General features: G+C 38.6%; 1 long non-coding RNA gene across 1 annotated transcript; it reads left to right on the top strand.

Moving 5' to 3' along the window:
* Positions 1–2,941: 2,941 nt before the first annotated feature.
* LOC140658171 (uncharacterized) lies at positions 2,942–24,022 on the top strand. Its single transcript, XR_012044623.1, has 5 exons — positions 2,942–2,996; positions 5,423–5,513; positions 7,504–7,601; positions 12,054–12,155; positions 23,694–24,022. It is a non-coding gene; the product is annotated as an uncharacterized lncRNA (long non-coding RNA).
* Positions 24,023–25,295: the final 1,273 nt, after the last annotated feature.

Here is a 25,295-nt window from a genome sequence, read left to right as displayed (position 1 = left end):
GAGATGTTAGATGAAGTGGAAGCATTTGTAGCACTTCCTCTGCTTTTATTTTTAATATGCTCTTTCCTCATCCCCCTCCTCCACTGCAGGCGTAAGGTGATGTCCTGAAGCTTTCATTCTGGTTGGTGCAATAGAACTTGGTTAAACCAAGCCTTTTCTGTTTAATCGTTTAGTTGTGACTTATATCTGCCAGGAAAAGGTTCTGTATTTTGTTTTCCTCTGCCTTTCTGTAAACTACTCTGCAGTGCCAGCTGTATGGTGTGGCTAAGTAAACTGTCTGAATTTCTGTGTACGCATTTTTCAAGAGGACTTAGGAGACAGTGAACAAATTTCATTAGCACTTACTGCAGTTTTCCAACATCCATTTTGACTAATAAGGCTACAGTAAAGGGAGTACTGGAAAGCTACTGCATAGAGCACTGCGTAACTCATACCATATTGCGGACCGCTGAATCATAAGCGGTTAACGCTGGTATTAGTGAGTTTCCTCTACTGAGGTGGAGGCGGTTGGACAGCTAATGCAGATGATACTGGCAAGTAGCCTTGCAGTGTAAGGAAACGGAGAGGTTAAGAATTAATGCAAGTTAGAAAAGCTAGTACTGAGGAACTGAACTCTGGTCCCACCTTCCAGGTGTTTAAGACAGCTGGATGCACTGGGTAATAGAAATAGGGAAGAAAGGGATCTCTGAATCTTCTGTCTATCACTCTGTGTTTTGGAACAGAGGAAGAGCAGTCTTTTACTTAAATTAAATTCTCATTTGCTAGGCAAATTGGTAATTGTTCACCCCTCCTTCCATCTCCAGCCCAATTATCAGATTTGTTTGACAATCTGGTAGCAAGCAGTGTCTTTGCTTTGGTAACAAAGTCCAACCTACAGTAACAGCAGTTGAGTTGCAGGGAAGATACAGATGGTATCTCTTTAAAAGACAGGTTCTTAAACACAAGAGGCCCTTTGTTCTGCAGAGTAACTTGACCTGCTGTTTCTGACAAGTTCCTGAATTTAGCTTTATGGTATTTCATATTGCGCAGTCTTGTTTGCATTTGTTTTTAAAATGCTGTTTTACCCAAAGACAAAAACCAATACCCTGTTGCTCAGCTGTCAGGCTTGGAGGTAGTTGAGGACACTGATCTGTGATCACACAACAGAACATGGTACATTTGGGATATGAGCAGTCCCCTTTCCAAAGAATAGGCTCACTGAAAGATTATGTGTGGTGTTTCCAGTGCTTATCTGAAGAAAGGTAAAACCTTTACTTTGTTTGAATGGTCAGTATTAAATTTGTCCTTTAGTAACTTTTTTGCTTAAGAATGTGGAGTATCATCAGTTAAAAGTTAGCCCTTTGCTCTTTTGATTTTGTAAAAACAAGTGTGCAAATGTTGAACTTATCTTTCATTTTCATGAGTAGAATATTTGTGGGGTTTTTTTCCCCTGAATGTCCATGGACGTTGCTTTTGTAAGGCTACAGTTTTATCTATGTTGTTGCAGTTCTCATAAGGCAAGTTAGGAAATGGGCTATATGCTGAGCACTCATTGAATGACACTTGTAAATAATGCTCTGCATTTTCCTCCTGTGGAAAGGCACAGTATAGTCCATTTTAAAAGAAGTCATTAAGTGGGGAGATGTAACCACATGTGATATATGCATGCTGCGTAGTGTACAAGGCCACAGAACACGGCTAGAAAGGAAGCTGTTACAGATGCAGGTGCTATAAACCAGTCAGCAGTCTATTAATTAAAAGTGACATTGATATGAAACAGTTACCGCTTTTGGGTGCCGCGTAATGACCACTGCACATGAGGGAGTTACACAAATTTGCTGTATGTTTTCAATAACATACAGTGAAACTAGCCTCTAAGACTAGCTTTTTAGCCTAGCATCAATATGGAATGCTGTAATATTTCAGTAGCGTTTAATTATAGTTTTTCTTTTTGGTGGACATAGTAAGTTCTTGGGTCTGTTCTTCTAACTGGTGTGTATTTCATTGACTTCCATATGTATTACTAAGACATGTACATGGTTGAAGATGAGACATTTTGCTTTTTAGGAAGTGCAGTAGGTAGTTGGATGTTCAGAAAAGATCATTGACCAATTAGTCATTCCTTCTACCTATTTGTCCTTGGCAAGAAAAGAACTTCTGTCAAGAAACTCAAAACTTCAGTGTAATGGGGGGGGAGAAATATGACGTTGACTCTGTTGCTTTCATTATTGAAAGCAAATAACTATTCTGCAAATAACCAAAACACAATTCTGAAAATTAAGGTGTTATTTTGTAGATAGACCATAGTGCACGAAATGTGTGGAGTTAGTGCTCTCCCTGTCTAGTTTCTACTTTCAACTCTTGTGAGGAGATACCAGACAACTCCACAGTAGCCCCGGAGAAAAATGCTATACAATTTAGACCTGCTTGTTGTTTTGACTATTCCTATCCTTTGCTAATGATCTACCAAGCTTTGCAAGCTAGTGGAGTAAGTCTGTTGAGGCCTAGATGGTAGTTACAGAAGAAAGTAAGTAAGTAGCACATGAACCTGTGCTGATTCTTTCCAATAGAGAAGATCAGGAAGGTCAGGATATATTCCCTACATCCTACTCTGGACTGTCAGTATGAAATAATTCTAGCCCAATAACAACAGTGTCTAAGATGTGCTGGAAAACTGACATTGACCAAAGTAGTCTTACAGGCATTGTGGGAATACAAATCGGTGATCTCTTAGTGGTATAAGACAATAGCAACGGTAAATTAAACCATTGTACAGTAGGTTTGTCGTAAGCTTTGGTAGATCAACCTTTTAACCCATTTGTTCCTGTTAACCTCTTTCTTTCCATCCTTTATAGTTCAGCAGAACCTGTTTAATTTTTAATTATTTAATTTCTGCCTCTAGTCTGTATTTGTATAATTGTAATTAATTCTTACTGTTCAGTTGTTTACCTCAAATAAAGGATGTGAATTCTACCACTGCAGAGCCAGGATAAATGTTGACAAGCTGCAGCAATTGGGTAAGTGGAGGTTTGTTAGCCATCTAAAAATGTCTTAACTGTGTTTCAGTGTCAGCCTTAGAAATGGTATGTGTTATTGCTGTTATGTGTTATATGACATTTTGATGTCAGACAAAAATTAGGAGATCATTTAACCTCATCTATTTTGTGTCAAGATTTTATGTCTTTGTATAGTTCCATAAGTGTATCTTGTAGGAGGTCCATTAAACCACATTTTAATTACTCTCATTAAGAATTATTTTGCCTTCCAAGAAGATCACTTATCTTTCCCTTCAATACTGACCAACCTAAGTAGCAGGAAACCACTAATCAGACCTTAATGCAATGGGCTTGCAGACTTTTAAAGCTCAAACAAGATTTTCTGGCTTTCAGGTTTGGGTTGGTTTGGGGGTTTTTTGGTGTTGTTTTTTTTTCTGGCAACTGAAAGAAAATGTTAGTATTCTTACTCCAGCTGAAAGCTGGAGATCTCTCTGTAATCGTGATTTCAAAACCTGGTTTTAGAGAGAATGCCATATCTTCAATCACCAATAACTTTTCTTATTCCAAATAAAAATAATTTTTCATTGTATGCAGTGATAAGACAATTAGTGTATTCTAATAATGTCAAGTGCTTGCCACTAGAATTTCCCTATACGTCTTAAAAAAAACAAAAACACAAACAACCCCCCCCAAACCAAACTCCAAAACCATAAAAGGCCTAATTTTGTTTTACTTCTGAGCATACATTGAGAACACTTACACCCCAGTGCAAACTGCTGAACACTGAGTTCTTTAGCAAATCAGACCGCATGCTTACATGCTTAGATGCTCCAAAGTACATGCAAGTCTTTAAGCACTTGCTTTTGAGCACTTTAGCCTACTTGTTAAGAAAATAAATAGAATATTGCTCAAAACAGTCTTTTCTTTATGATGCAAGCTCTTTGCATATACTTTTAGATTTGTGGTTTCTGATTTCATGGTTACAGAGATGGCTAACTAGCAGTTAATCGAGTGTAGGATGTCACTGTATTTGGCTTTCTCCTGGCAGCACAGCTGAGACAGCTGCAGAGAAACAAATTCAGTCAGGTTCTGTTCACTTCTCAGCCCCTTCACACTCCCAATCGCTAGCTTCGCAAAACATGTCAAAATACAGCTAAAGGAGTGCTGAGCTAATCAGTACCTAGCAGCAGCTAAAGGTTTGGTTAATGAGCCTTTTTTCTTTTTTTTTTTTTTTTTACCATTCCAGAAACGTAAGCAGACAAGACAAATGACTGTACAGCTTTAGATGTTATCTGACTGTTAAAACATTTTATTCCAGAAATTAATTTAATTAGTTTAGATACCCTTGTGTCTGGAGCCAAATGACCTCTGTCTTTGTGTTTGTCACACATAAAATTTTATGTGTTTATGTGGGGTTCCTCTTATGCTTGCTTGTGTGGGCTATTCCCTTGGTTCAGGTGCCCACTTACCACACAGTACCTGAAAACCTAATACAAGTTTCTGCAATCTTCTCCCTGCTGGATTCTCCCCTCGAAGGAATTTTTGCTACTTGTGGTGCAATACCTGTTTTACAGTAGTTTTCACAAATATGATCACTCATACTAGACATCCGATATGCAAGATCTTATTTTGGTTCCCCTGCATGTAGTACAGGGCTATTTATACTAGCTTGGTTTTGCACGTGACCCTTAAAGTAATGGGATATAAAACATTACAGTTTCTTAAATTCTTTTTCTTAGGTTGGCTCTCATCTGTGCCGTTAATACAAGTCACAACCTGCAGTCACGGTGGGGAGAAAGAGCATAGGTAGCAGAGAAGCTACTGATTTAAATATCTTCCTCACAAGCTTCTCAGATGAAGTTATTATCTCTATGAAATACTAGTCAAAGATGTACATGTGCAGTCTTAGTTCTTTTCTCACCCATCTTTAGAAAAAGCTTAAATTGGAAGAAAAAAAAATAGCTACAGCCCTTCCAAGAAAGATGTTCTGAGCATAAGCAAAGCTGAATTTGACATGCTGTAGTTTCTTGAAGACAGCTGTGGGTTTTTATTTTTTTCTAGGTTAAAAGCATATGTTTTCTGTTTTAGATTCACAGAGATTTTTATCTCCTAGGTACCTTCTGCACACACTCCTCTTATCATGTGTGTGATTTGTAATACCTACTTTGCATAAGCAAACTGACTGATAAATTATAATCCATTTATGTCTCAATGCAGATAATTGTGGATGCTTGGATGCTGCCATGTTCTACAGTTTAACTGGGAATATACTAGATTATGCATGATATGTGTTTTATACTATCAAGAAGAGGAGAGAGAGCAAAGCATAAGAAACAAGATTATATGGTGCAGCCACTGTTTTTAATTCTAAATTAATAGAAATTTGTGGGGTTGACTTGGCAATTAACATTATTTTTTTAATTTTTTGTTGTTGTTGTTGTTATTAGGTTACAGCTGTTGGAGGCAGTGGGAAAAGTGTGTTGTCAAATGGAATAGCCTCATTTATTTTTGACTGAAGAGAGTCTTGATACTGTGAAGGTAATGGTAGGTAGTGAACAGAGAGCTGAACTGCTAGGTTGCTCAACCTGTTGGTACCTAACAAATGTGTCAGCATTTTACAAAAAAAAAAGAAAAAAGAAGAAAAAAAAAGGAAACTAAAGCACCTAGACAAAAGGCTTACTGGTTTCTGTAGGCTATCAGCTGCATGTTTGTTTAAATAACCTTATTTGAGCTTTGGGGATAAAGTACTTTTAGAAAAAGTTTCTTCTATATTGCTTTAAAGTTAATTTTAAAGAATATTTTTTATATTGTAGAAGAGATGTAATAAAAATAGCTTGTAATGAAACAGTATCTAAAAGTCCTAAATTAGGTAGAACTGTAATTTAACAACAACAACTACTTATATATGATTACTTCCAACCTGCCAGACTACAGTCTGGAAAAGATGAACTGTATGACCCGCTGTGTACTGCAACAGCGGAAACAGCAGCTCACCTGCCTGACAGGGTGGCACCACCGTTGCCCCTTCTGTGTTTGTGCTACTAGGCTCACTCAGAAGGCGGGTGGGATCTTCTGTTTACATCCAGTCCCATGTAGTAGGTAAAATGACTCATTCCTGAAAACTCCAGTGTTGTTTTGATAGGCTTTTTTAAAGGTCTGTCTTATTTTCTTGTTCTAATAATCTAATATCTAGTAGATAATGAACTGAAACTGTAACATTTAAGTTTTTAAGGAGTTGGTTTCTGTATCCAATTCCTGAAGTGATGATCACTGTACTTGCTCATGTTCTGCTAAACTTCTCAACTGTGGTGAATCCATTAAAGGAATCTTTCAGGCATGCCATTCTTGTTTGTAAACCTTTGTAATCTGGGAGAACAACTGAACTGATGCTGTCAGGTAGCATTTTATGTATCTTGCAGTTTAATTGACAGATATTTTGGATTTTTTTTTATTTTAGATTTTGTAGTTTTTTGTTTTAGAATAATAACACTTTAATTTTATACATATAAAAATAATTTTGTAGTGATAGAGTCATAATACAAGATCTTTGCCTTTGGTCTTGGGAGAGAAGCAAAGATAAAATGGCAAAGTATACTGTTTTTAAAAAAGTTTTCCTTTTTATAATTGGAAAGCAGTTTGACTTCTCTCCCCCTCCCCCCCTCCCCTGAACTGCCTGCTCTTCATAAACAACCTTCCAACATATAATTAATAGTTATTGTCCTTACATCATTTCAAAATCTCTCTGTATCTAACACAGGCATGAGTCTGGAATTCTTTTGTTCTGACCTACGACAAAAGTCTTAGTGCATGACAGTGGGAAATAAATTAAACAATTGTTAGAGGGCTATATTTAGGTTCAGTAACTGCACCAGGCACTGTTATTTTATGCTTCTGATTTTTAACAAAACAAAAAACATTCAAGGGAAGTACTGTCAAATGTGGATGTTGGACACAAGGGTGTTTCAGGTCTATACTGAGGATGAGTGTGAGGGTAGTTAATGTCTGTTTCCTTTGGGCACTTTGGCTCGTTATTTGAATGTGCTTTGTGTTTATTCAAAGTCAGTTGCTATTGATGATTTTCTGCTTTTATTGAGGCTTCAATAAAGGGAATGCCACTAATAAAGTAGTGCCTTTACCTAGCATGCCAGATCTTGCAGTACTGCAATTGTATTTGTCTCTGGCTTCTAGTGGTTGTAAATAGGGTAGATCAACACTGTAGCCTTGGCAGCAGGAGTAATTTTTAAGGATACAAATAAAAATGAGGTGTCTATCTGCTGCAGGCTGTCAGTGGACTTCAGTGCTTAGCTGCCCTTCTTGGTTTCTCTTTTTCTTTTCCTTTCTTCTTTTTTTTACTTGTTTCTAATCTCTACTGTTAAGCAAAAAATTTACCTGTTTATATTAATAGCATTTAATATTGTTTAGTTCTAGAAAAGAATTATTAGGGTTATCTGATCCATCCTCTGCAATCGTAGGTCCCTGATTTCTGTCTTATTCTGCTGCTCTTTTTTTTTAATTATTTTATTATCAGATCAGAAAGTGAACATTTTCTTGTACAAGCGGAGAAGGCACCAGCCTTGACATCTTAAAAGATAGTGTGAAGTTTGCAGTTCCATTCAGTTATCACAGGTACTGTAACTATATAGTTTGGTTTGGTATGAGCTTATTATAAAAACAGGACCTTGAGTCAATTTACAGATTGTCCTGCCATCCTAGGTCAGAATGACAAGCCACTGATAATAGTCTCAGTGACTGACAACAAAATGAGCGACTGCTGAAAATGAGGAGATTTCTTTTTTGTATGGGCAGGTTGTCAGCCTTCTTATTGCAGTAGCAATCTGAAACAAGAAGGGTTATTCTAAGCTGTTTATTCCACAAATAAATGGACTAAACTTTGATCAGCTGAACCTGATGACTGCTGGCATTTAAGAGGCATCAACGTTCAGAACTCATTGAAAATATTTAGAGAGGGTAATCCTTCCTACACAGATATATACAAATACTGTCATAGTACATTTCAGAGTCCAAGTTCTTTTCTGCGCTATGTGAAAGCTTTAAAATGCCCTATAAAGCCTTCAGCTGAAATGTTCATTAGTGACTTATTCCAGATGCTTTCAAGGATTCTGTGGAATACCAGTTGTTCTAAATCTGGCTCTCTAGACACAGCAACCAACCATCATTCCCCTGAAATTGTATCTAAAGCCATATTTCAGACAGTAAAATACAGTATTTGTTGAAAGGTTGACTTTTGTGCTGCTGATAAAAGGTAAGATACCAAAATTAAACATCTAACAGTTGCTAGTGATGTCTCATTTCAGCTGAATTAGGTTATTAGGGAAGCCTTCAGTTGTATCCTCTTCTGCACCGCACTTTCTTACTTGTTCTTTTGCCTGCATATAAACAATAGAAACTAACAAGCTGAAGACTTGCTGGTGCTAAAAGGAGTATGTGCTCCTTTCACGTTGCTTGTGTTAGGCCTACCTAGTGCTCATCTGACCACATGATCAGCAAGCCAGTCCCAATCTCCTAATCCAGCAGCAAATGTCTTTTTGGTTAATTCTTGTTCTGTGACAGTTGATTTGGACAGTCAACTCAAGAGATGTAGGAGAAGCATGTGGCTGGGAGAGGGAGGGGGTTAAGACAGAAGTGGGAAAGGAGAGAAAGAAGGCAGGCTGGTTTGCAGTTTTTAGCACTTAACAGAAAGCTTCCAGATACTTGCAAGTGTTTTTTGCTTATATTTCTTGTACTATATGCCTGGAGTAGTATATAAGTTGAAAGAGCTGTGCAAAATTATCAGTGTTCCTCTGGCATCTTCCCTGCTTCCTTCCCTAAGCCCACCTGCCACTGCATGAGTGTAGATTTGCTTTGTGTTGTTCCGTGAAGGGCAGTAAGCTGAAGCTACATGCTCGTACTTACTCAGAGGCAACTTCTTGTGGAGATGCACAGAGTGTTACTACTGAGAGAACTAAGGTTTTGTCTTTAAAGAGGGCTTTATACATCACATATCTGTGTATAGCGTGACTATGTTTCTCAGCGATATTCCAAGATTTTTCAATTCACTTTGTCACATCATCTTTGTGGTATGTCTTGTATTTTTCTTTCAAATATTTAGAAATCTACATTAAATAATTTGTATTAGGAAATTTACAGTTAAGAGACTGGTAGGTTCCAAGGTGTGATAGTGAGTGTCATGGTTTAGCCCCAGCTGGCAACTAAGCACCACGCAGCCGCTCGCTCACTCCCCCCTGGTGGGATGGGGGAGAGAATCGGAAGAGCAAAAGTAAGAAAACTCGAGGGTTGAGATAAAGACAGTTTAATAGGTAAAGCAAAAGCCGTGCACACAAGCAAAGCAAAGCAAGGAATTCCTTCACTCCTTCCCATGGGCAGGCAGGTGTTCAGCCATCTCCAGGACAGCAGGGCTCCATCACGCGTAGTGGTTACTTGGGAAGACAAACGCCATCACTCCGAATGTCCCCACTTCCTTCTTCTTCCCCAGCTTTATATACTGAGCATGACGTCATGTGGTCTGGAATAGCCCTTTGGTCAGTTTGGATCAACTGTCCTGGCTGTGTCCCCTCCCAGCTTCTTGTGCACCTGGCAGAGCACGGGAAGCTGAAAAGTCCTTGACCAGTGCAGCAACAACTAAAACATCTCTGTATTATCAACACTGTTTTCAGCACAAATCCAAAACATAGCCCCATACCAGCCACTATAAAGAAAATTAACTCTATCTCAGCTGAAACCAGGACAGTGAGTTTGTTTTGATTACCTGCTTTCATCTGATTGTCCTAGCATGGATTCTGATCTTTACAGTTTGCTTTGCTCTCATCTCATCATTTATTTTTTTTTGAATGTACATTTTGGTAATACTTGGGTTGCCAGTAAATTCTATGACATCGCAGTGTTTAAAAGTTAAATGTGTGTGTAAAATACTTTTTAAAATGATGATTACCAAAGTATATGACAACAGAAGTTTGGTTTATATGTTAAGCTTGTAAGAGAAAATGCTTTTAGTTAACAAATAATTGGACAAAATAGAAAACAGTGAATTCTGTCCTTTAGCTGGAGAGAAAATGGCAAGAAACTACACACACACACACACACACATATGAAATTTAGGAACTACTCTGGTGTGCTAAATCAGTGTTCTTTATCCAGAAGAGTAACAGTTTATGTAATCAGAAATTGATTGAAGTGCTGCACGTTGGAAACTTTACCTCTAATGTTACTAAATTCATGTTCTCGTTAGGAGAGAATATAGACTGATTCAGGATTTATATACAGTGAATTCATTGCCAGGGATGCATGTGAGGCCGGAATTCCAGATTATGGAAGAATCTGGATAGTACATGTCCTGTGTGTTGCAATCCATAGCAATGGGCCTAACGGCCTCCGTGTGTTTGTGCTGCGTGGATTCCTCATTCCTGGAGCGAGGAATGCTGGGCAGCGCAGTGTGGGCACAGCCGGGTGGCTTTGTAAGGGCCACATCACCTACAGCAGAACCAGCACGGAGCTCAAGCTAAAGAGCTTCACTGCGCTCAGGCTGACTCTGCTGAAAGGCAGTTTGTTGCATCTGTACTGTATGCTTCCAGTTCTAAGATGACAGTGAAGTAACACTTGAGTTGGCTTCGGCTTGGAGCAGTTTGGATCTCTTGGCTGTGTTATACAGTGTTGCTGAGCACAGGTTAGCCATGGAAGCAGTAGAGCTGTGTGAGCTGTCTGTGTCTAAGCTGCCAAGTCGTTCTCTCTGTGGCGTGGTTAACTCACAGCCTGGATTAGTTGTTGGTAAATAACTGTAATCTTGAATTTGAACCAGCTCTTGTTAATCGTCTTGTTTATATGGTGAGAGGGAAGGGGATCACATGTCTTTAAACTATATGGAGCCCATTCATTCCTGATGCATAATAATAACAACAACCCTTGAAAAACTAGGGAGAATAGGTGCTTGCAAACTCCATTGTTTTTTGGTTTCAAGGGGGGGAGTTAGGCAATTCGCTATTACTTTTGCATTATTATTACTATTTTTAGTTAAAATTCAACTTTTTTCTTTGAATGCAGCAGTATTTGAACAGATCAGGTAGAATTCACCTTCATTTCTTGCCTGCAGAAATGAATAAATGTATAGCCCCAAAATATCAACAGAAATGGACAAAACCTAACACTTTAATGTACTCTAGTTGTTTATTTCATTTATGGCCTATCAGTTTTTTGAAACAGGCAGATTAATAACCTTTTGTAAGATGCTCAAATTAATATTTTATGCTTCTTTTTTAAAGTAAATTAAACTTTAACCCTGAAAATTGGGATGATTGAGTCAGTGGTTGCTATGGAAATGTTCATTTGATACATAAAGCTGTAATTGGATGTTTCTTTCCCCCTGACTTGCAGCTTCTCCTAATCCTCTCACCATTGGTAGCTGCTGCCTATTGCAAGGCATCCAGAAGGATGATGTGAGTGTCCTGTAACCTCCTTCAGGCAAAATGAGCTAGATAAGCTTAATAATTTAAATTGGTGATCTGAGCTAACTTGTCTGAATTTTTGCCTGAATGGTAAGATAGTGCTTGCATGAAGTAGTCTGCTGGCTCTGTGGTGGAGGTGGTAACACCCTGGCAGAGAGGCAGATGGCAAGTTCACGTGGTTAATGTCATCTTCTAGTTCAGCTTAACTTTGTACAAGATACACATCCACTTGCTGTAGTGTTTTTATGACAAGGGCTATTCTTATATCTTGTTTTACAGTAAATTTATTAACAGGCTTTTATACCTAGCTAAAGCATGTTTTATAGTAGCCTAACCCAGACTACATTCTTACCAATGCTTGTTTTAACCATTGATTAGCCTCTGTTCATTGGAGGTGGACAGGACATATTTCAGGTTTTGTTCTTCTGAACTGCACTTTGAACTGCACTTGTGGGAACATGTAGATTTTCATTTTGACAATTGGGGCAGTAGGAGGTACAATTCAGGAAGATGATCTATATCTGAATGTTTTATACAGACTTTAGCTCACCACAAATTGCTAGTCTCTTCCTTGGTCATCATCAGATGAATGATTTTTCTTTTTTCCTTTTTTCTTTTTAAGGAAGGAGAACTGTACCTGAATTGCAGTTTTCAGCTTGAGGTTTTACAGTGCAACGGAAGATTCGTACCTCTTCTGCCTCAGAAATTAATGAAGGAAGTTCAGGTACTTATCTATTCACTGACTGCATGTCCAATCCATATATTGGAGAGATACCACAAATTTTTAAAAATAGAGATAATATTTTTTTTTTTAAATCAGCTGATATTATTAGAAAAGCATACTACTGTCTCCCCACCTCTAACTCCCTCAACCCTTCAAGTCTTAAATAAAAGCAGTGTACTTCAAAGTTAAATAAAAGTTGAGATCAAATCCAAGTTGAGTTCAGAGTTTAATTAGATGTATACCAGTCAGGCCATCTCAGGAAGATGGATCAGGCTGGCAAAAAAGGTAGTAAGATGACCATCTCTAAAGGTGGTCAGAGGAAAGCATAGCCTGTGGAATATGGACAAGATGGTTTAGGGAAAAAAAAAGTGCATCTTTTAATACAGTGTACAGGTATTTGCAAGAAGCCATCTATTTTAAAAATTATAGCTGAGTTTGAGTTTTGTCATTCCTGCTGAAATGTGTCTGGAGGATTATATGCTCATCTGGGTGAAGGGGAGAGGTTCAAGAGGGTGTATGTGTTCTGGGAGAGAGGCCAAAGTTGGCTTGTAGCAGGGCAATAAGCTTGTTCTCTGCATTGTGTTTGAAACAAAATACCAAATCAAGTAGGCTTAAATCAAACATGCTGTATTCTAAACACATTTATATGAGGAACTGAAAGAAAAAATGTGGTTGTAGAAGTTAATAGGTGTGGAAAAGAACTCTGCAAAGAAGTTATTTTGGTGTCCTGAATACCAAGGATTAGATTAGGTTTGGAGGAAAGAAGTGTCTACACCTCGCTGTAGGAACCAAGATGACATCTTTGTGGTGAAGATAGGACAAGGACATTCTGAACCACTTATTTTCACTGAAAGAGGAAGCTATCTGGTTGTAAGGATCTTTATGGAAGGTTATCCTATCAAGATTTTCTCCTGTTTCATAACTGTTGAGGTAAAAATTCAAAGCATTCTTTTCTTGGCTGTGTGTATAATCTCCTGCGTCCATAGTTGGGGTTTAAGATACATTATTTATGTTGTGAAGACTAACGTGAAATCCATGCCTAACCTATTGAGGAGTAGTTCTGTTTGTACAATTCCAAATAAGCAGGAATGTCAAGTAATAGAATGCACTTCATTGCTGGACAATTAAACAGGAGTCTTGTACTAACTGGGATGTATCCTTTATCTTGTGAGGCTCTTTGGTTAATTGGCAAGATTTTTTCTTAATTGCAGTCTTAACTGACACAGCTGGAAGTTTTTGCATTGAATAGAACTGATAATGTTGATAAGGTTTGGAAAACCTAGAGCTAATCCATATTGAAATAATTTTACAGTCCCAGAGAATGAAAAGTCTAATTCTCTTTCATAACATCAAATAATCCTGTTTATGTTCTTAAAAAGTAATGTATGTCATGTAGCCTTGGAGGCTGGAGTTATTAACTGTTATTCCTTTTGAGTATTAAAATTGGAGCTCTAAGCAGGCACCTCATTAAAATACTTAACCAGCTCTTTCAAAGCTGATGGCTTCCAACCGGAAACTTAAATAAGTCTGTGATAAGGGAGAGTCAACAGAGACGTCGTGAGCAGTCTGTACGTGTGTCATAAGGTGTTTGTTTTGAAAGTACAGTAATCATGAGAACTGTCAAAATGCAATGGAGTTGTTAAAACACTTGCTCCTCTTTTACTTTGCCATAATGGCAATCTTTCTTGATATGAATATTTAGAATTATCAAATCCATGATATAACTGAATGATAGTCACAACCAGGTATCCTGAGACACTCCATGTAACTCAGGATGGAATTTAAAGGAGCTACTAGTCATAAACATGTCCGCAAATTTTAGATTGTCGTTTCATAAAAGCTAATTCTGTCTATAATGCTACATTATTTACCTGCTGGCATATAATTCTGGCCTCAAAAGGCAAATTTTAATGTAAATTACTAGTCATGAGCCAAACCAAACAAAGTTGTTGTGCACACATTGGAAAGTATGGAAACTGGTGACAAGGAGTTACTGAAGACGTTCCTGTAAGTTGTTTATAATTGTTCAAAAAAAGGTGCATGTCTGCAGCATGCGTTGCAGACATTCTACTGTATTACGTGGAATGGGTAGTCTGGGGAGGAATACTTGGGATGATAAATGGTCTGTCAGTACAGCAGTTTGAATATTCAGTTAACTCTTACTTGAAGTGTGCCATGTGGTCAGTTGTAGAGAGATTGTCCTTTCGCAGAATGAAGTTCTTTTTCCTGCTGGGAGACATCCATTTTTCTGTGGATCTCCTAAAAGTGGATTTTGGCCAGGCTTCATGAGACAAGGCCAACACTGACAGTGCTGCAGACTCCTCTAAAGAGTTAGGTAGACGAGTTATCTGTCTCTCCACTGGAATGGAAGCCATGAAGACAAAATACATACACTTATACACAAGTTCTTTTTTTGTCATTCCTAGCTATATGTGTAAGTGCTGAATAATGTAGCAGAGTGCTGAACTCTTTTATTCCCCAAACCTTTAAAGACTTTAGTGGTATTATTCAGTGTAGTAAAGTTGTATTAAAGCTCCTTGTCATGTAGCTATCCAAAGAGATACTATTTTGTACTCACTGATAATCTGATACCTTTTACCAGCTCTGAAAGATGGAAAAAAGAATTGTAATATGCTTTTGAAAATTATAAGGAGCTACTTACATTAGGGAAAAAATAGAGGTCTAAGGAGCTTTGATATGCTTTTCCTTTAGAGAGCTCCAATATTTTCTGTATTGGGTGGAGGTTATGCAGCTGTTTTTATCCTAATGTTAACATATTAGGTTACAGGAATCTTTCCACTTAATTGAGCAAACACAGGAGAGTATTTATATAACTGAAGATCTGCAACTGCCGGTAGAATTAATTAGGAGAGGAATAATTAGGCAAATAATAGTGCCCAACTAGTCCCAACAGAAAAATGTATTGCAATCCCAATAGAAATCTCATTAATGTTGTTATTTGTGATGCGCTGTGCCTTTTGCAGTACCATAAAGGGAGGCAAATGTGGAAGGATCTCAGTGGGGTGTCAGCCTGCGTATGAAGCAGAAACAATATCAAGGTTTTAAGCTGTCTGGTCTCATTATTGTCACTTAGTCATGGCTGCAGCTCCGCTATCTGCTTAAAAGCCTTCCTTGATTGAATGAACCTCTTTATGGTGAAATAGGTGCAAAAGAGAAAATTTCAGGTTAGTACTTTCTATAGAATTGTTGCTTGATGTATCAGAAACAGGTTGTCTCTTATGCCGAGCAGATAACCGAGTAAAAAATGAGACAAATTAAGCTTATTTCAAATACTTTTGCTCGAATTCGACAGCTTACCAGTTCAAAGAATGGAAAAGTTAATGAGCATGTTATCTAGACTTTCCATTGTAATATTACTCATACAGTGGAATAAAATAAAGGTTAATTAATGTGATATCATATTTGTAGTGGCTGTTCTAGGAAGTAGTCTCTTTGGTTCCCAGTCTGTAGTAGCAAAGTCTTTCATGTGGTCATTGAGAGAAAGTATCTTAGACTTAGTTCTCTGGGGGAAGCTGAGGGTGGGTGCTATAACAGAGGAGTTGAGTTTTCCCTATTTTCCCCTTGTTTTGTCATCTGATAATCTTTTTTAGCTCTTTTACAAATTACTGTATTACATTTCTCTCTATAAAACTGTACGATACAGAGTGCATTTTTCAAGCATGTTTCATAGAAGCATTGGAATGGTATATATGACTAAAAAATATAGTACTATATTTGAGAATATCTTTTATCAAAACCGATCAGTAAAAGCAAAGCATTTCACAGATAATCATTCAGAGATTCCAGCTTGGGGAAAGAGGTAAGCGTTACTTCCTCAGACATAACCTCCTCCATTCCTTCCATCTGAGGCATTGAGAGGTTAAGAAGGGAGCTATTTAAGGGTCACAAATACTGTCTGAAGCAACGGGGTCACAAATACTGTCTGAAGCAACGCTAGTAATACAAATTGTCTCATATAACTCCAGTTTCTAACCAAACCAGAATAATGGCCTTCATTCCTCTACCAGTGAGCTACAGGGCCATCCTGATTTGAACTGTTAAAAGGATTTTGTTTTGTTTTTTGATCAAAATGAGCTAACAGCTGAGTAGGGCATGATGTAGTAAATTCATTTTATTTTTAGTGATGGGTAAATTAATCCACATCAAAATGTTCTAGGCTCACAACTCTGGAAAACTAGTGCTGCTTTTTGTCATAGTGAAAGTCTACAATAACAGTTGTGTGTGTTTTGTATTTATCTGTTCCACTTCCCTATTAGCTGTAGTTGCTGATGTTTTTAATTAACTTGGTTTCCTATTATGGTAGCAGCTGTGGATAAGTATCAGTTAAGCAGGCCTCTTATTTATGTGCATTTTTTTTAAATGTGACTATAAAATATTAATTAATTCTAGATTCTCGGGCCCATGTTCAGACACACATATCTCCTCCTTAATGAAGGGAGACAGACATCCAAGTGAGATTTTTGTGACTCTTACTGTAGACAGTATGTGTGAAAACAAGGTGCAGAGAAGAGATGGAAATAGTTGTCTGACTATAGGTCTTTGAACATGGTCTAGATGAGAGGCAATGCTCCCTACTTTACTGTCCAGTCCAGAATACCTGAAAATGTGGGATTCTGATTTCTTGTAATACACTGAATTTGATGCCATTTATTAGCTCATCATTTGTAGTGTTAATGGCAAAATCTTTCTTTTGATGCTTTCTAAACACAGCCCTTTTGTATTCTTGCCCAGAATGTCTAGGAGGGTGTACAAAAAGAGCTGTGCAATGAATGAGCAGCAAGACTGGAGTGTCTGAAAGGAGTTGGCTGTACTCTACATCCCAGAGCAGTACTTTAACGCATGCAACACGTGCAGCAGTTACGTCGAATATGTCTGGGGAGCACTGAACACCTGCATTAGGGACACAGCAATGGTGACAGATGTGCAGCAACTCTGATGCATAGAAAAAATACCAGTCGCTGTGCAAACACTGCGCCGTTAAAGAAAGGTTGCTACTCTCTGTAGTGTTCTTGAACAAAACGTGAATGCGTTGTGCTGTGCAAGCATTACTAAGGCGAGTACTTTCAGAACTGGCGAGATTTACTGGCATGAAGGATCTCTTCACAGCCAGCATATATTAAATGTGGACTTTGCATCTCACTTGCACAGAAAGCGCAAGTGAGACAGAGCTAGGCAGAGCTGTACTGCTGAATCCTTCGGGGCTATTGGAATCCTAGAAGTCTGGAAGAAATAGAAAATAAACCTTAAGCCCATCCAGAGAAGCAAGCAGAAAACCTTTTTCTTTGTGTGCTTTTTTTTCCTCACCAGAAAGAAAACACTTCCTGAAGCATTCAAACATTAGCTCAACCTAAATTTAATACTTTTTTTCCAGGCGATTTTTTTCTGATATCCAGAAGTATTTTTTCAAAGTAGAATCCAGGCTAATGCAAGGACAGGAACTGTGGATTTTGAATAATGGGGAAATTGAAATCTAGGGCACAATGGGAGTCTGATTCAGAAATAAACAGGGAATAGAAAGTTAATGCTGGAGAGCACTTCCCAGTGCTTCAGGAAAGTTAAACAGCTCAGGTGAAGTGTAGGTCTGAATAAGTGTAACTTCTCTGTTGTGTCTTAGCTGATGAGCATCCTCCCTTCTGGCCCTCCTGGGTCTGTGTTCTGCCTTGCCTTTTTCACCACTAAACCAGAGAAGGAAAATCAGGTCCAATTTGTTAAGCCATTTCTACTGTAAACCTCTCATGCATTGCCTATCATTTTCTCATAAAATCACAGAAAAAAAAATAAAAAGAAAAAACAAAACAAAGAACCAAACGAACAACCCAATGGATAGGCTAATGGCTGAAAAAGCAAAAAGGGAAAAGGAGTAAAGATGAGAAAGTGAAAAACATGCAGGTTACTTCAGGAGGAGACTGTGAAGGAAGGTGTTCAAAGGACAACGCTGGTCAGCAGTAATAGGAGTTATTTATAAAAAAACCCACCCTACCAAACATTAACAAATCTAGTCATATTCATGTGAGGGCAGAGACAGTGAGTCAGGAGGTTAACTGGTGTATACCACTTAGCTCTTCTTACATTTGGCATGTAAAACAGTGCATCTTGGCATGAATCCCTACTGTTACGATTTTAATTCAACTGTACCAGCAAGAGCAGCCGTTTCTCAACGCCGGTGCTGTTCATCCCAGTTTCAAGGCTCGTGACCCTACTTCCGTAAGTGAACTTCGCTGGGTTCATGTCTTCAGTGGTTAAATGCTGAGGCCCTGCTTCTTGGGCAACTCTTGTACTGAACGGACTCTTCAAAAAGTGTTCTCTTTACATATCTCACGAAATGAAATCTCTTGGGAGCGTGGTTTTAGCAAACCCAGGGCTGCTATGCTGTATGCTGACTCCCCCATCCACCTTTTACAACATAGACAAATTCATTCACAAGTTACACAAGTCAAATTAGTAATCAAAAGCATAATGACTTAAAAATGTAACTCTGCCTGAGGTAGCTGGAGGACTGCTGGCTCACTGTTTCCACCCTGGACATGAAAGGAAAGGGTACTGGCTGTTAAGGAGAGGGGTGCTGGGCAGCTAGCCTGGGACTGGTCGGAGGGGGTCTCCAAGGCGGCCAGGCTAGGGCAGGACGCCTACACTGTAGCTTGTATTAACTTCTAACTCAAAAACCATTGAAAGCCAAATCTCCTCCTGTTACCTCGCTGTAAAATAACTCCTGAAACACACAGAGCATGTTTGGAGAGAAGACATTGCTTTATTCTGCGCAGGGTCGAATATTTCCACAAATCGAGCACACCTATTGCAATTATGTTCAGTATTTATACATGCAAGTTAACACACCACGCCTATCTAATGCATATTCATCAGACTAACTAATCATCCTCTTCTTCCGTTGGTCCGTATTTTCTCCACTTCGATGTAAAGCTACAGTGTGATTTTAATTCACTGCGCATGCTCACAAGGGGGGCGGGGGGGCAGTCCTTTCATCCCCCAGTGGGGTCGGTGGCCGCAATCTCCCGCTGCCGCCTTTCCCTTTCCCTTTCCCTTTCCCTTTCCCTTTCCCTTTCCCTTTCCCTTTCCCTTTCCCCTTCCCCTAGTGGCTGTGATTCCTGTTGTTTTCAGGGTTGTTGTGGGTCCCTTTATCCTTATGGCTCTCCCGGTAAGAGGATGTTCCCATTATTGGCCTTTGAAGGGTTACAGCTTCGCATTCTTTTAGGACAAACATAGGCTTGTTAGTAAAGTATGCAGTGCCCGTACCCTCTTATCTAACTTCGGCATTATCCATCACCTTGAAGATTCTACAATTCTCATGCTCTCGTATGCTAGTTTCTATTTCTAACTGTCTACAATTCTCACACTCTCGTATGCCAGTTTCTAACTGTGATCCCTTCTTAACTACTAAGACCTCTTATACTATTTCTATCTTATTCTAAAGTATTCTAAAATACATACTCATATGTACACGATTCAAGGTGACACTGCTAGTTCTGATTAGAAGCCAGGGGTTTTTTTCTATGGGAACTTAATTGTTTCTTGCTCGTGTTTAACTAGATTAAGTTAAATTTGCACTTTAACGTAAGTTAAAGTACTGTTGATACTTTTTTCCCCTTTTCCTTTTTCTCAGCAGTGAAGGCTTGAGGATGTCGGTCAGCCTGGGGACTGAGTTGCAGGCGCCACGGGGAAGCAAACTGCTCACCCTTTCCACTCCGTAGCTGTGCTGGGTCCTGGTGCCTCGCTGCGCCCCATGCTTTCTCATCTCAGTCTAGTGTCTCTTAAAACTCTTCAAAATAACATCCAACAGGTTAGGAAACACTGATCCAGGAAATGAAAAGCAAGTCACCTCTCAGAATCACGTGCAAATCCCACACAAGCCGTTTTCTAAAATTAGAGGCTGTGTTAGTCTTTCATTTGTGTTACATAGGTGTTGTTTTCCTAATTAAGAATTGATTCTAACCTGAAATTGAGTTATAATACATGCAGTCACCACTGTGACTAGGCAAGTATTTATTCTGCGTGGCTGGCATTTACAGATAAACAAAACCTGCACCAGGCAAATGTTGCCATCAGTTTCCTAAAGCTTTACTTCTCTGCGTTCAGCAATGGGCACCATGCAGACCTAGAATTGGAGAAGTGCTTGTAACAGTTTTTGTTACACTCTCTCCTCTTTCCCAGGTAATGGAACCTCTTACACATTTAAAGTATGTTTTGGAGAGGTTATATTTTGATGTGTGAAAGTTTTAGCTTATCTTGGTTTTGGCCACTTTATTTATGAAAGCAAAGGAGGGCAATAGTTTGAAGCAATAGGATTAGAGATGAATAGTCTCTAGTCCAAAAAATTGATTTACAGAGATCTTTTCTGTAATTCTAACTAGTCTAACCAGGTACTATTGTACTAATATGAATACAAATTTGCTAATCTAATAGATTTTATTATAAATGAAGAAGCTGGGTTGTGCAAGGATTTGGGTTTAAAGAAGTTTTTCAGAGGAGCATAGTATTGGCTCACAGGTTTACTGAGCCACTGAATATAGTCAAATATACATAACTAACTCTTCTTTCCTTTCCTGTTACACTACTTCACAATTTAGCTCTTACTTTTGTCAGTTTTGATATTTCCTGAATATGGGAACAATAATATTAAATGATGAAAAATATGTTGGAATAGAGACTGAAGGGTTGAGAATGTAATGTAAATATGGATTTATTTTAAAAAGAAAAAAATCCGTCTGGCAGAAGTTAGTTGTATATTCTTCACTCCTGTTTGTTTCCACAGCTTTCAAAAGTTAACAGGCCCTGACTGACAGACGCAATGACAGGGCAGACAAAGGCTGTGCAAGGTCTCACCTAGGCAATACATACTTGCTCATCCTCTTCAAAAACCCAGAGAATTTTGGAAGACTAAATGCAGAAGATGGAAAACTGTAGGTGTACAGGGACAAACTCAGTCCTGACAAGTGTAGACACAGCTCCTGCTGGCTTTGCTAGGAGCTGTGTTCCAGTCCAAGCTGAATTAGGTCCAAAGTGTTGGTGTAAGGCTGCGGTAGCACTAGTGTAGACCTGCCTTGCATAAGGTTAGGCTACAAGACAGTGCTACAGCTTTTCTCTCCTAAATAACTGTGGGAAAATGGGTAGTAGTTAAGTGGCCTTAGAATAGTTCCATATTTTTGACAATTGTTAAATATTTATAATGCTTCCTCTATGAAATACCTGGTGTGTTAAATCACAAAAGTAGAACAAAGAGGGGGCATAAATTTAAACTAGTTAAAGTACTTTACACAACAGACTCTCTTCTTCACCCTAGTAAGAAAGTGTATGGGCAGATTGTATCAGTTGGTCTAATCAGGCATTAGACAAATTGATGATGACAGATGCATAAACTAATGGGAATGGTTAGCATAACAATAGTAGATGTTGGGGGAATATGAAGGAAATGAATAGTAGAAAGCAGGCAGATGTGTGCTTTCCTCTGGACAACTTCTCTTGCTGCTCTTGGAGATCAAATACTGAGCTGGATGGACCACTGGTCTGACCAATAGTATATTTCTAGTGTTCTTAAACTTTGCTATCTTGTGATATTTTTTTTAATTGAAAATGGCAAGTTCCTGTTATCGCTGAAGTCAGCAAGTTGATCATCCTATCCAAACAATGTGAAAGTGAAACAGTTTCTTGTTATGATGACCACCATCTCTTACAGTCCTACTGAGACCAAGGTTTGGTGTGTAGGAACTGTCAGGAGAACAAGACAATGAAAGGTGTGGAGGAAAGGGGAGAAACAGGTGATCTTTAAGAACAGAAGGGAAATGGGGGGAAAGGAGAAAGCTGGAGCAGGAGGATGCTAAAGCAAATGGAGTAACATGAGCACAAGAAATTATTTCCAGAAAATAGAGATATGAGGAATCACTTCTGATCACTACTGAGAAGGCTTGTGTGTACTTTTTAAGGCTGGATTTGTACCCCTAAAATGCCACACATTTAGAAGCCTAGCAGTTTTCCCTCAAAAGCTATAAACTCCTGAAGGGGGGGGAAGATTGTCTTCCTAAGCTTCCTCCCCAAAAGAAACACAAAATAATCAATGGGTATAAAATCAGTAATAAAAGCAAATCTTATGATTTTGGGAGTGTCCAATGCAAGATTTTTTTATTAATACAATTTTGTGTTGATATACTGGATACTGGCCTGTAAAAGAATCAGCACACACGCCAACACTTGCATTGTTTGACTGGCAAGGGTAGAGTAAATCTATGGCCTTACTTTTCCTAGCCCTTTAGGAGCAACTTTCATCATGAAAGTTTTAGCAAATAAATAATCCGTGCATGCTTATTGCTTCTTTCATGCTTGTATGCTTTTTAATGGTAATTAAACAGTACATGTCTTAGATCCAAAAGCAAACCAGATTCTAGTGTGCCTGACTCATTTCTCCTCTCCGAACAAAAAGGGGAAGCATCAAACCTATATGTGAGGCTGTCTAATGGTCTGGAAGGCTAATACCTTTACCACTGTACCTCTTATGTAGATATCCTTAGCTAGATATCCAATACTTTCCAATTTTTGCAGTAATTGGTTACAGGAGGGGAAAAATGTGTTCTCTTGTGCATAGACAGAATTTCTTGATGGTCTGAAATGTGTAACAGGGCTTTTCTTACCTATAAGATGGATTGAAGCAGGTCTTGAAACATGAGATTTGTCTTTTCTCGTACCATGGGTTAGTTAAAGAGGGATGAAGAAAAACTGAACTAAGGAGCAATCGGAATAAAAGGATTTATTTTAATCCAGTTTTTCCTTGGTATTTGTGAGACCTACTAAAATTTTTCTTTACTCATGCATGTGTGTGTGTGTGTGTACACATGTGCAGCTTCTCTGGTACTGAGTGCTGGTATAGATGGATCAGGACGAACCAATGATATAAACCAGGTAATAAGCAGGTTAGCAGTTGGATAACTCACATTGATGCAATGTGTATTTATATTATACTGAGAGGAAAGTGAGAAGTTTCCTACCTCTGAAACTTAGAAACCGGTAGTGGTCAATGTTAATGTCAATGGTTAAGAATAAACAGCTTGTTGGGATGTGTGTGTTTTGGGCTTTTTTCCCCTTTGGAAAACATTTGTGGGAGCAACATAAACTCAGGTAGGATCCCAAACTCAATGTTTGTAATTATCACAATGCTGTTTATAATCATCGCAATAATCATCATCATGCTCTACTTAATTGTATACGGTAATCAGATGGTAACATTTTCAGTTTAAATATTAAAGCTATTCAAATATGTTTTAATATCAGTCATAGATGCAGACCACCCTATTTTTCTGAGAAGAGTGAATAAGCTAAATTCTTCCATAATCTATTTACAAAATCACATGAATACTAACATTGTATTAACATATAATTTTCAGTAGGGATAGCACCTTTCTGTGTGTGCTTGCAAAGCTTAACACTGGAAGTGCTTTAATACAAGCTACAGAATAATAACATTTGTTCAAATGTTTTGAAATATATATGTTATTGATTATTTTTCTTTTCTAGCTTTGTCTCTTAGGGATCATGTTATTGCACGTGTCCTGTTATCTGTCCCTTATAATAATTTCTAGAGCCAAGAGAGATGTAGAGATCTCAAAGGTAGGTCACACTAATCATTTCTGTTCTGAAGAGGGAAAAATACACAGACAGATTGATGCTGTATTAAAGAGTGCAATATAAACTCAACCTGTGGATCGAAGAATCCACAAAAGAAAGCCCCAGATTTAGCTCTCAGTTAAAGTTTCTCTTCTATGTCAGTTTTCAAACAGTCATCAGTAAGGGATGAACTCATGATGCAGAATTGTGATAAAAATGTTGAAAATAATTCATTCAACAACCAGGCATAACCCTACTGGAAAACAGGCTTCAATAGTCTTGCTGTTTAAAATGATGAATTTTAGCTGGAACTATGATATGCACTGCATTTCTTCCACAAGGTGAGATTGTAGTGGTATGACTGTAATACGATAGGAAAACGTCACCTTCTCTCTTTTTTTTTTATTTTTTTTTTCCCCCTGAAGGCTTGCAAAATCATTATAAAACAGTTTTTCTGTCTATAGTGTGTATAAGGAGTACTATAGAGTAGTTGTGGTCTTATTTTTCTTTCTGCTTTTTTTCACATTTGGAAGCAAGTACTTTTGTTTGTTTACAAATTGCTGAATTTAGTTTTACATTGTTACATAAAAATCAGGAAATCTAACTTGACACCTACATTCAGTTAACCACAGGAAGTTTTTCACCTGGCAAACATTATAAGATTTGAAATATTCCTTCCTTCCTGATACTGAACCGAAATTTTCTCTATTTAAAATTATATGTAGTTGCATTTTCTTTAGAGACATCTTGTTGGCAGCTGTTACTTTAAAAAGGGGAAACATTGAATCCATTGCAATTGATCTATGGTAAAATTAATTTACAAACCAATAACTTCTGGTTACAATGAACTAATCTCAGTTTATATAAGACGACCTTTCTAGGTTGTGCTGGTTTTGGCTGGGGTAGAGTTAATTTTCTTCATAGTAGCTAGTACGGGGCTGTGTTTTGGATTTGTGCTGGCAACAGTGTTGATAACACAGAGATGTTTTAGTTCCTGCTGAGCAGTGCTCACACAGAGCCAAGGCCTTTTCTGCCTCTCACCCCACCCCACCAGCCAGTGGGCGGGGGGGCACAAGGAGCTGGGAGGGGACACGGCTGGGACAGCTGACCCCAACTGACCAAAGGGACATCCCACACCACATGGCGTCATGCTCAGCATGTAAAGCTGGGGGAAGAAGAAGGAAGGGGAGACGTTCGGAGTGATGGCGTTTGTCTTCCCAAGTCACCATTATGCGTGATGGAGCCCTGCTTTCCTGGAGATGGCTGAACACCTGCCTGCCCGTGGGAAGGAGTGAATGAATCCCTTGTTTTGCTTTGCTTGTGTGTACGGCTTTTGCTTTACCTGTTAAACTGTCTTTATCTCGACCCATGAGTTTTCTCACGTTTACTCTTCCGATTCTCTCCCCCATCCCATGTGGGGGGGACTGAGCGAGCGGCTGGGTGGGGCTGAGCTGCCAGCTGGGGTTAAACCACGACATAGGTGCAAGACATTTTCAAGTACAAGTCACCTGT

The sequence above is a fragment of the Ciconia boyciana genome, chromosome 11, assembly GCF_034638445.1.
Source record: "Ciconia boyciana chromosome 11, ASM3463844v1, whole genome shotgun sequence".
In the NCBI taxonomy this organism is placed as follows: Eukaryota; Metazoa; Chordata; class Aves; order Ciconiiformes; family Ciconiidae; genus Ciconia; species Ciconia boyciana.
The sequence above is the reverse complement of the archived record's forward strand: the minus strand, read 5'-3'. Positions and strand labels throughout refer to the sequence as shown.